General features: G+C 32.8%; 1 pseudogene; it reads left to right on the top strand.

The window, feature by feature from the left end:
* Window positions 1-4,350: 4,350 nt before the first annotated feature.
* Window positions 4,351-8,016, top strand: LOC115890717 (annotated as a pseudogene).
* The last annotated feature ends 4,956 nt before the right edge of the window (window positions 8,017-12,972 follow it).

Raw genomic sequence — 12,972 nt, 5'->3', positions numbered from 1 at the left:
TTTTTTTTCATTAAGTGATGAGGATCTTCATGAAAAGACGGAATACACTATGGTACTACGACATATATATTAATTGGTTTTGTGATAAAATTACATTATTTTATTTCGTGAAAAAATGTCCATTTTTGACCTTTTTAACTGTTCCTAAGGCTCTTAGAAAGATCGTTAATTGTCATAAAATTTTAGAAATTTCAATTTCAGTAAAGGAAGAGATGGCAGCATATTCCTCAGGCTGGTGCACCAATGAGTCTGCAAAAGTTCGACATAATTTTGTCGAGAAACTCTCAAAGTAATCATTGTGAAGCAAATCCGTTTTAATATAATTTATTTTATTATTAATTATTTTTAAGGTAAGTAACAAGAAATTTATATAAAATAATATCTTTACACGCATCCTATCGTGCCCACTAACCTGTATTAATATTAGTTAAAGTCCAATACGTGTAACTTTATGCACGTGCGATCAGTAATTGATCTAGTTTATTTAAAACCCTGATAACATCTATTAATAGCGCAACAGTTAATTAATCTAAGTAATTAATCAATATAATGTAAAAAATGATTTTTATAATAATTTGAAATTAATAATAGTATTATGTAGTGATGTTAATATTTCAGAAATGTTTGATTGTTGCAGGGAATTTCCGAAACTTTCGGAAACTTTCGGAAATTTATGAAATTTTGGGAAATTTTACAATTTTACATATTTTTTCTTGATACAATAAAAGAATAAATTATGTAGATAGACATTTGATACCAACATGTAAGTGGAAAAAAAACAATAAACATAATATTAGTTATTATATTTTTAATAAACAATACATAACTCATAAAAGTCAAGAACATAACACATACAAAAATCATTTGGTAACTTTTGTACTTTGTACTTAAACTATAAACTATAATTATGAACTTAAAAAAAAAACAAAAAAGCACGAAATATAAATTTAAAAAACAGATATATTTGATGTATCATCTGGTTCTGATTCTGAAGGATGGACCTCTACCTCTACGGGTTCTAGTGGTTCTGGAGGAGTTTCATATTGTTGAGTATCACGCTCCATAATCACTTTTTGTTTTTGTAGTAATTATTTTTTGTTATGAGTTACGAACATTATTTTGCCGGCTCTTTGTGCAGTTAAGTGATTCCTTTTTTTAGTATGGATAAAACTGTAAGTACTAAAACTTCTCTCAGTGGCTGCAGATGATGTTGGTATGGACAGCAGAGCAACAGCTAAATATTTCAACTGAGTATTTTTACACATTGCTTGTCACCAACTTAGACAGTCTACATTTTTAACTGACATCCAAACGTAGTCGAGAGCCCATAAACCCGATTTGGCGCAATAATTTTTTACATCTGTAAAAATGGCTTCTTTATTATTGACAAACTGAGGATGTTTGTTGGTGATACTGTTGATAAATTCCATAGCGGCTATGTGTTCTTCATTGTTAAGGTGCTCTCCCAGGAAAAAGAGGGGTCCAAGAGATTCGCGGCAAAATGCATTAGTTTAAGAACCATACGTTTTCTATTTTGTAAGGCGGAGAAACATGCTTTCTCTTCTGATTTAAGAATAGGCATACTTGATACACTATCGTTAAATGTTTGCTCAATGTCTTGAATTTCGAAAAGAAATTTCTTGCAAATTCGGATTTTTGCGAATATTCGCGATTTTGGGATCGCAAAATTCGAATGTAAATATTCGCTACCAACATCACTAGTATTATATTGTATTTTCGATCATTTATTTACTTAAAAAGTACAACAGAAACTGTATATACGTATTATATGTTTATGTTTTCCAAAAATTCGGTCTCTACAAAGCCGTGGCGACGTATAGTCGGTTGAGTTTGGGCTATAAATTTTAATTTTTAAAAATAGTAGAGGCGGACATAAGCCAATACTGGACATGCTAGCTAAAGAATTATATTTCCTATGGTTATGAATTGTGCCACTGTTCCCAGTTTGGTTCTCCGACAATAACAGTAAAATTTCATGACGAAAATATACACAGGGTGTTTTTTTTCAATAAAATTAAGCGATTTTAAAGATATTTAAATTATTAGACAATATAACTATAACTCAGGGGTATTTCCTTGTGGCGAGTTGTTGAGATTGCTTTTGAGCACTGAAGCATAAAGTGTAGGATTTGGAGGGATAGGAGTAGGGACCTTTGAGGGTTCCGGCTGACTAAGGATGTTAATACTGGGATTACGATTTCTCGGATTTTTTGGGCGTGAATTGTGGCTAGCTGGATGCGGACCTCCGCAATTTGAACAAATTGCAGGTGCATCAGCCTCTTTATCACAGGATGTGGTGTGATGGGATTTGGCTCACCTCACACAACGCGGGGCCGCAAAGCAATTCGAGGCGGCATGGCCGAATTGCTGGCAATTGTGGCACTGACGTACCCCATTACAGCGCCTCGGCGTCACCACCCGAACCCTCAGCGAGCCCACATGCGTGATGTCGAAGATGTGGGTTTGGTGTTTGGGTACTCTGACCTTGACGACGGCCATAGGAATACCGTCTCGTGAGAGACGATGCATTTCTCTGACCTCAAAGCCTTGGGAAGTAAGGTCCTCAATTACTGCCGAGTTGTCGACAAAAACTTCAACACCTTTGATTAGAACATTAAGATCCCTGTCCATCAGGGGAAAAATAAGTATGAAAGGGTATTTTCTTGCTTTTAAAATAGTCGACGATGGCCCTATGGTCATCAGAAGAAGAGGGAGTGATTCTAATGCCGAGAGGCACAATTTTGGCTTCAGAAAAGCAGATTTTCTGCTCTTTGAAAATTCTTGTGATGCTCATCCAGAGACGAGTATCACGAAGTACGACTTGGGGAGGCTTTTTGGGCCCTTTGCTTTTAGATTGAGGCTCCTGCTGCATTTGAGGGGCAGCAGGGGGAATTTTAGGTTGAGACTCCTGCTGTGTTTGAAGAACAGCAGGGGGGTTTGGGTTGGGACGCCTGTTGCGTTTGAGGAGCAACAGCGGGAGGGTTTACGATTTTTGGGACATGACGTTCCGGGCAATCGGGCTTATTTTTATCGGGATTTGCACCTGAAGATGATGTGCTGGGTGGGGATGGAGGTCGAGCTGGGGAAGCCTCCCTTGAGGCTAACTTTATCTCTGGGATCGGTGATGACGCAAGAGACTCGTCAGAACTGGCCTGACGCGTCTTCTTAATGATCACGTTTCTACTGAAGCTTATTTCGTTATGGGTGATTTTATGACGCTCAAGAATTGATCGAACTAGATTTTTCTTTTCTCTAAAGAAATGATAGGAGTAAATTAGGTCTTGAATTTCGTCAAGGAAGTAATCCCTTGACCGATCAAGCCTGATGAATGGTTCAGGATGGGTTGCGATCTTGCGATCGACAGGAAATAGGATGGGTTTGGAATCTGAACATAAGGAATCTGAATCTAAAAGAGTTTTTTCTAATCTCGGGACATTAGCCTTATTTTTCTTGGGAGCCATGATAGGCCATTGGGAAAAAGGAGAAACGACCCTTGGAGAGGGCCGTATTGAGCGGAGCTTGCTCTGAAGAGTCGAGCAAGCTTGTGATGTAAGGAAGCACTTACCGAGCGCGAGGCACTACCGAGCGCGAAACACTATGAGAGCTGCGATGTTCACTGAACAATGCGCGGTACTCGAATTACTGACGACCTGAGTAACGTACGTCGTCACGTCGTTGACTATACTGATGACTGACCTCATATATTGTGTACAGGAGAGTGTATCATTTATTATTGAATTCCCCTTACGTCTCAAGTGGTGTACGGTGGAGCCACTGCGGCCAACGCATAAAACACCCATTTTCTCTAATTCGGCTAGCTAAGGCATATAAGAAAGCGACAGAGCGATAGTGTTGCCATATTAAGTTGTGTAATATCTGTAATAGGTTTGACAAAAATATCTTTGGATGAAAAATCCGCGTTTGTGTATTGAGAATTTATTCCTGTTAAACATAGAATAAACAACAAAAATAAAAATCTTTTTATAGGTACCTACTGAAGGTAGAGTTTTACTTGTTGGAATAGAATTTTATTATTCTTAATACCATCTAAACATAATTATATTAAATATCACTATATCAAATGTCAATAACTATCACAATCAATTAATAATACGTAATACTAAATATAAAAAAGTTGTTTTACGTACATCGTTGTTGTTTACTATTTACATGTTGTATAGATATAGTGAGCAGACATAATGAGCCAAAATGGTTGAACTAATTACAGAAATGCGACGCATAGAGTTACATAAATATTTTTTTTCTTCGCTTCGTATAATCTAAGATAATGCAATATACATATAAGAGCAAAATAATAAAGATACAAATAGTACGAGGAATACCTCATGAAATGATAAGATAGTAAGACTGATTCAATCAAAATTATTTTAATACAATCCTTAGTCATAACTTAAGCAGTGTGGTGATAAAATGTATATATTTTTGTGTAAAGAAATACTATGTATTTAAACAGGGCCAAGATATGAATAACTTTACAGAAAAATATAGATTTTATTTTATAGTCTTAATAGGTAAGTTTATTTAAATAAGAATATCTAATGTTATTAACAATTTACAGTGACATTTATTTACAAGAGGCAATTTTGAAGTATGCAGTGAAAAAGTAGTATATTGTTTTATCAGGAGTAAAATTTGACACTTTTCAAACCAAAAAGTCATTTTTACTCCGAATGGAATATGCAATTTTTTTTAACGCCACAAATAATTTTTAAACAATTTGAAATGTTCGAAATAAGATAAAAAAATTTAAGTCATACCTTGTATAGGTATAATTATACAGGGTGTCCCAGAAATAAGTGCAAATATTTTAAGGAGTGGTAGATCTCGATAAAAGAAACATATTTTCTCTTTATCGTTTTTCAAATAAGTCCAAAATAAGGGAGTTATTTTACTTTGAAAATTTCCAAAAAAAATATTTTTTGCTAAAATGTTGAGAACCACTGGATCTTTTCTGGATTTTCTTTCTTGCAAATTTAATCTAATACCTATGTTGCCATATTATCAAGAAATTATGTTTTTTAACTAAAAACTAAAAAAATTTCCAAAAATTTATTCAAAAAATTTCGAATTTTCAAATTTTTTTTTGCGAAAAAACCTCATAGGCGTGTTTTGGGGGTTGAACTAGGCGTGTTATTGGGGTATGCTACCAGTTAAAATATTTGCACTTATTTCTGGGACACCCTGTATAAGAGTTGACTTGAACTGCTAATATAGAAATTAATTCCAAAAAAATACCTTGTACGTAATTATATATCGAGAAACTATGGTTACGCTCGTCGAATTTGACGCTTTATGTTAGTTTAATAATATATTTTTTCGTACTTTTATGCCTAGGCGTTAAAATGACTTTTTTATATCGTTAATCACGTCGCAAAAATTAGTACTTTTGTGACGTTTGAAATAAAAATATCACATTATTTTTTTGGCCTTAAAAAATTATACAATTTCACCTAGTTGTTTGGACTTTGTAATAGTACAAAAAAAAACTAAATATATCATTGTTTATCTAAAGCATCAAAACAATAAAATATATTGAAATTATAAATAATCAATTTACTATCCGAAAATATTATTAGAATATTATTATATCACTTTATTCAATTTATCTCTATCTTAAAGATAATAAATATACAGGTTGTGATAACTTATCTCAACAAATCTGCAATTTATATTTGACAATACTATACAGTGGGTCCCCGCATTGTTTTGGCAAGAGGAAAAACTTTTTTATTATTGACATTTTGAAAAGACGGCATTCTTCATAAAAAGTTCTGCTTGTTCTATAATGGTTAATTCCGTTTATACTTTTCCAATTTTCCATACCGTTTAAGAGAAAATTAAAAAAATAAGTCCTAAAAATCAAAATGCGTTTTTGTGGTAATATAACTCAGTTTTAATTCTTTAATAGATTGTTATTGATAGAATTTTAATTAACGTCATATTTTTTGCCGTTTCAAAATGTAAAGAAGCACAAAATTTATTTAGTTCAATGCTACGGAAAGTTATCGGAAAATGTGACACTTTATCAACAACAAAAAATATGATATTAATCACAATTATATTACCCTAAAAATTCAACCAAAGTTTGAATTTTTATAATTTTCTCTAAAACGGTATGGAAATTTGGAAAAGCGTAAACGGGATTAACCATTTTAGAACGAGCAATTTTTTTACGAAATATGATTTTTTCTCAAAATTTCAAAATAATAAAAAGTTTTTCCTCTTGTAAGGATATGTAGATTGTAAATTTTCCACGTTATTTTTTAAAATGCCGATACTAAGCTAACTTCACTAGTGCGAATGACATGATAGTTATAAAAACTATTACTAAGTTACTATTATTTTCCTTTTTATTCGTTACAGTGAATCTCATTAGTCTACTATGCGGCATGCTACTCACTTGGCCATCTCCAATACTACCAAAACTCACCTCAGAAGACACCTTAGACCAGAATCCTCTGAACCGGATCATCACTTCTGTTGAAATATCACTAATCGCAGCTCTTGCATCTATTGGAGGCATCATAGGCCCACCAATAACAGGCTTCATATCCGAAAAATTCGGAAGAAAGTACTCCATTGCATTTATCCACTTACCAAACCTACTAGCTGCACTAACAGCAGCTTTTGCAGCTGACATTTGGCTGTACTATGTCAGTAGGTTGGCAGCTGGCATGAGTATCAGCTCAGCTATGACAATGGGAGCTGTATATTTCGGTGAAGTTGCTGAAAGTCGTAACAGAGGAATACTGTACTCTACAACTTCAATCTGTATCAATCTAGGAACTCTTTTAACATACTCAATTGGACCTTATACTTCAATAAGAGACTTTAATTTGATTATAGCAGGTATCTCTGCCCTAGGATTAGTACTGACTGTTACTATAGTACCTGAAAGTCCATACTACTTAGTTCAGAAGTTCGAAATTGTCAAAGCTTCAGAAGTTTTAAAAGCTCAGAAATTCTGATAAAACTGGAGGTGAAATAAAATCCATACAAGAGAATGTTGCTAAAATACAAAACGATGGAGTCCTTTCTATATTCAAAACTAACGCAGCTAGAAGAGCTTTCTTTGTGTCTCTAGTACTAACATGCCTTCAACAATTTTCTGGGATCAACATTATATATTCTTACACTGAAATTATTTTTAAACACTCTGGTAGTAAGTTAACCTCAGATGTTTCATCAATTTTAGTTGGTGTAGCTCAATTTTTATCTGTATATCTAACTCCTCTCGGAGTAGATCGTTTTGGTAGAAAAAGAATGTTAATTTTTGCTTCTTCAGGACTCATGTTTACTCTGGCTGTGCTAGCTACCTTCTTTGTGTTCCAGGAAAACACAAGTAGGAATACTTCATTAATAAACTGGCTTCCACTGTTATGCCTGATACTATTCTTCGTCTTTTTTAACTGTGGTATGGGTGGATTACCCTTCCTTATAATGAGCGAACTGTTCCCATTAAATGTCAGATCTGCCGGATCCTCGGTTGTGTCCAGTCTATACTGGTTCACTGGGTTTATCATGACATTTTACTATAACAACCTTCGGGCTGCTATTGGTACTAGTGGTGCGTTTTACTTATTTTCGGGATCAATGGCGTTGTATGCTTCGTTTGTGTTTCTGTGCGTGATAGAAACAAAGGGCTTGACATTGCAGGAAATTAATGAGAAAATGAGTCAATCTAACAGAACTAGAACTACGTTAAAATAAAATATTGTTTTATATGCTGAAATGTGCTCTAATTGATATGATAGTGATTTATTTATTTAGTTTAGCTAGAGAAAATTTTGGTCAATCAAATAATATCAATAGACAATCCTTAAGGTACAAAATAAAGGTACCCAAGATATATAAACCAGTTGTAAATACAAAAATGCTCTATTGCTATTTATTTATTAAATAAAGTTATTTATTTTTGACTAAATTAATATAAGTTTATACAGGGTGAGTCTTAAATAAGTGCAAATATTTTTAGGGGTAGTATGTTTCGACTAGAAACAAAAATATGAAATTTTTTTCGCGAAAAAATTTTTTGGGAATTTTTTTTTAGTTTTTGGTTAAGAAACACAATTTCTTGATAATAGGTAGTAGATTAAATTTACAAGAAAAAAACAAACACAGAGAAGGTCCAGTGGTTCTCAAAATTTAAGAAAAAAACAATTTTGAATGTTGAAAAAATTACTCGGTTATTTTGACCTTATTTGAAAAACGGCAAAGAGAAAATATTTTTGTTTTATCGAGATCTACCAGCCCTGAAAATATTTACACTTATTTAAGATTCACCCTGTATAGTTTTGGTTACGCTAACCATAAATAATCATAACTCTCTTGGAACATTATTAACAAGAATTAAGATGGCATAATTCCCTCTATATTTTATAGGTAACAACCATGAAATACAATAAACATTTTAGGTGATAATATAACGTGAAAATAAACACTCATCTAACTATTCTAAAATAAGTGAAAGTTCTAAAGTTGGCAAAAAAAACGGTACTCTAGCTATGATCTTATCAGTTGCCCATGAAGTTTTATCATAAATGTCTTTCTTGTTATAGGTTTACACCCTTTATTTTTAAATTATGATTAACAATAAGATATAAGTTAAAAATAAAATCCTTCTTTAGAAGTAAATACTCCCAACTTTGAATATGACTGTGATAAACTTGCAGAACTTTTTAATAAAGTCGACTATCCAGACGTCTGGAGTAGGAAGCTTCTGCATAAAGAAGTAATATCGTTGGTGTTGAGTGGCTTGAAGGCATCCAAGTGCTGCTAAGCAAGCAAGAGCATCAAATAATTTTAAAAGAAGACGCCTTATAAAATGAGGTATGTGAGCGAGATATATGAAAAATTATCCAGGCTACGTTTGAATGCTAAATATCTGTAGAGTTTTATATTGTACCAGTGTGCTGATATATCGTGGAATAAGTAAAATTATTGTTAAAAATATTATTTGTAATATATATTTAAAAATATTTCTAATTGATTTTATTTGCCTTTACTATTGTTTCAAATATTTGAATATGAGAAACAATGATGAATTTGAAATAAATTACCTACCTTCTTAAACTGACATTAAAGTCTTTAATTTTGAAACTTTTTCGCAAAATTTGAGTTAGATGGATCACTGGTCGTTATAAAGTATCACAAACTAATCTTCTGCTTTTTCTTAAGAGTCTATTACGCTGTACTGGCAACGATATATCGATATATTAAAATTTCTAGAGAACTACAACATCTAGCTCGGAGATTTTTTGCACATCGTAGTTTTGCAGCGAGATCTATCGATTAAAAATATTTTCAATATGGCGGCACTTCCGGAAATACCGGAAGTTGACAGCAACTTTCTTATTTTAAATGGGTACCCGCATTTTTTATTACATACTTAAATTCTCTCTAAAATTCTATGAATATTGATATTAAACACTCTATACCTAACATTAACCGTTTTTAAGAAAAAAAATATTTAAAATTTTTGGACAAAAAAAACTACCTGTCAAAAAAATTTATAATCTAGACTAAAAGTCAAACTTAGTGATCACCACAGCCACTGTGGCATAAGGAGAAAACATATGGCTATCTATTTCAAAAATTAAATTGTTCAAATGTCATATAATAATGGCAGTAGCTGTGGCAAAAAAGCACAAAAAAAGTTTAAGACAAATTTTCCTCTAATATATTATGAGAAATTTATAATCATCACCTTTTAAAATCTACATAGAATTTTTTTTGTTTAAAGTTTGGAGCTGCAACACACTGTAAATAGGTATTTATCGAAAAATTCATTAAATAATTTTAAAACTTTATAGGACAAACAAAAAAGGAAAAATACATTTAGTTAAATTTGTTCTAGCTGGCATACAAAAATAGCCAATACAAATAAAGATTGCATGGAAACAAAATCTTCGATTTACTGTTTGTTTTCTTTTGGAGCTGTCAAATTAATTAATGTTAAAATATCGAGTGCTTAAATCGTTGTAAATAAAGACGCCTAAAAGTCCGAGAGGGTTATAGATTCGTTTTTAGTTAGAAAAATTAGTTTTTCGATAAATCTTAGTCACGCATTCGTCTTTTTGCATCGTTTTATCGAACAGACGATGTTTTAAAACGTTTTTGGGTCGAAAAATAAGCAGAGAATAATAAAGAGTTCTTAGGAAAAGCAAAAGGAGACCATTAATAACTTGCGTCTAAAATGACTAAAAGATTTTTGCAGAAATTCTACATTCAAAAAAGAAAAATAGCAAATAAATAATTTATCTCATTTTTAGAGTTTTGTACCTCAAAAGGAAAAAAAACGGAACCCTTATAGTATATCACTTTGTTGTCTCTCGATTTGAAATTAAAGTTATATACTCAGGTCAACTACAGTTCCTTCAAGCTATGAAAAAATCAAACTTCTAAGTTAACGTAAAAAAAAGGATACGGCCATTTATGTGGTTAAAAACGTATATTTAAACAATCTGAAGGAAGTACCAGGTTTGTGTGATGTAACGCTGTTTCGGAGAGTAAAAAATAAGTGATAAAGAATTCGAACTGGCGTCGTGTTGTGTTGTCAAAATTTCAAATGTTAATAAAATTAGCAAAAAAATGTTTTCGCGTAACGGAGAGCATTAGGGCGTTGCATTGTTGGGTGCAATAACTTTCAATAACTCAACTTTCCCGGATATTCAACTCTTCCGAAACAAGATTTTATAGCTTCATAGTTTCTCACACCGATTTGATCAAGAGCAAAAATGGATTCAAGCAGTTCAACGAAACAAGTGAGTAAACAAACTGCTCGTTACATATTAAAAAAATTAAATAGGCATATACTATGGGAGGATAAAATATAATTTGCAATATTAATGGTAGACTTTTGTAATCGACTAGTGATAAAATGTTTTATGAATATCTTCATATCCGCACATCAATATCTGTTACCGTTTCCCCGTTAACCGCAGTTACGGGGTGTTTTTCAAAAATGTGCATTTTTAACAAATCAATATAACTTTTTTGATGTGGAAAATTTTGTATTTCTATGAAAACGTTTCCAAAGCACCTTTTTAAGTAGAATTTAACGGTTTAAGTATAATTTTTTTAAATTAATAATTTAAGAGTTATCAACAGAACAATTGATTTTTTATTTGGGACACCCTATATATTTTTAATTAAATAAGAAGGGTTTAAAAGTATCTTTCCAAAAATATTGCACACTTGATATTTTGTTATAATTCCCTTCGAAATACAGAATTTTTAAAAGTTCGCCACTTTTAACTAGTAGGCTTTGGACTACTAGCACTACTACCCTAATGGAACTTGAAAACATATCTTTCCAGCAAGTCCAGGCACCGCCTCAGAACGCTGAAGTTATCAGCAATTTTTGCAGTCAATTTCAAGAGTAATTGAGTTGCCAACATAGATCATAGCCGTTGGCCGTCGAGGCCGCCACTTAGTGCCCATATATGGATCTAATCCTATGGATATATTTGCGGAAGAATAAAGGTTCTTATTTTTAAATTGCCGATATAATCTCTGAATTAGAAATACTTAGCAGTTATGAGAGGGTATCTTTCACCCCCACTGAGTTAATGAATTCCGCGAGAAATGTTCAAAAACGGCCCTGTCTGTCCATAACAGAAGACGGTCGATCTGTCGAACACCTGTAGCAAAATCTCATGTATTGGTTTGCTATTTATTTTTATAGCCCCAATTATGGCCCCACTAGCAAAACCGATGATTAAAACTATGCTAGCTGCCGTAGTTGAACTCATCTAAATAGTTTTTTTTTAGCTGGAATAATAAATTATAATACACGTTAAGGTACATTCAGGCTGAGAGCGTCGAGCGTCGCGTCCGCCCCATTGAACTCGAACCCCGACGCTCAGCGGACGCTAGCGCAACACCAAACGCGACGCTGCCTGCCTGAACGGTCTAATTTAAGTTAAGCGAATTGATTCCATTTTGACACGCGGACGTGACGCTCGACGCTCTCAGCCTGAATGTACCTTTAGACCTCCTGAAGATATCAAAATATTTACATTTTTATTTTTAGAATTTCCAGAAATTATACTTCATAACAATTTTAGAATAATTATATAATTTTTTTTTCGTATACTCGCTATTTTAACCCGTGTATTTGTATATACTAGTAGATTTTTAATTATAACATTATGCAAGAAACATGCACTCTTAAAATGGTAAATTTTGCAGTAAACACATTTTGATGAAAATATGTTTGTTCCTTAAAAAAATTGTTTCTTATAATATAATTTTTTACCTTTTTCACTTCTGCATTTTTTCATTTAATGACACTCAAATGTTTCGTCTAGTAGTTTTCAAAAAGTTCTCGCAATTTAGAGATTCGGTGAAAGCTTCAGAGAACAACACCCAGTCGTATTCCTCAAGTTTTCTTTTTCTTGAAAAATAAAAACCACAACGACACTTGGCTTTTATTATTTAGTTTTAATGGTGTATTTATTTTATTATTATAATAGTGGCATTTATTAAAAAAAGTGGTCCATCCCATAATTTTTTTTAATTTTTGGGATTTTTTTTTATATTTTATGATGTGCCATTAAAAATACAATAAAATTATATAAGGATTCTTGCCACTTAACTGCTGATCCTCTTTTTAATTTAATTTTACGCTGTGTTTGTCATAATGCGGATCAACCTGCTCTCACTACCGGTTTCGGAGCCCTATTCCATCATCAGGTGAGCTTGGGAGATCCACAAAATGACAACCACAGCGCAGAGATAGTTAATTGCGACTTGTCGGAAAGTGTCGGTTAGATATTAAGTCCCGAACGGGAGATAGCGGCCTGCGTGCAATGGTAGTACTTTCGTACCACCGAGGCGCAACTATCGATAGTAAAAGGATGGTAAAAGGCTTTTTTTCAGGCAAGCCAAATTATAAAATAGAAAACAAATTTCTTGCATTAGAGGTAT

The sequence above is a fragment of the Sitophilus oryzae genome, unplaced genomic scaffold, assembly GCF_002938485.1.
Source record: "Sitophilus oryzae breed Bouriz unplaced genomic scaffold, Soryzae_2.0 scaffold_908_pilon_pilon, whole genome shotgun sequence".
NCBI classification, from domain to species: domain Eukaryota; kingdom Metazoa; phylum Arthropoda; class Insecta; order Coleoptera; family Curculionidae; genus Sitophilus; species Sitophilus oryzae.
This window is presented reverse-complemented; position numbering and strand designations above follow the sequence as displayed.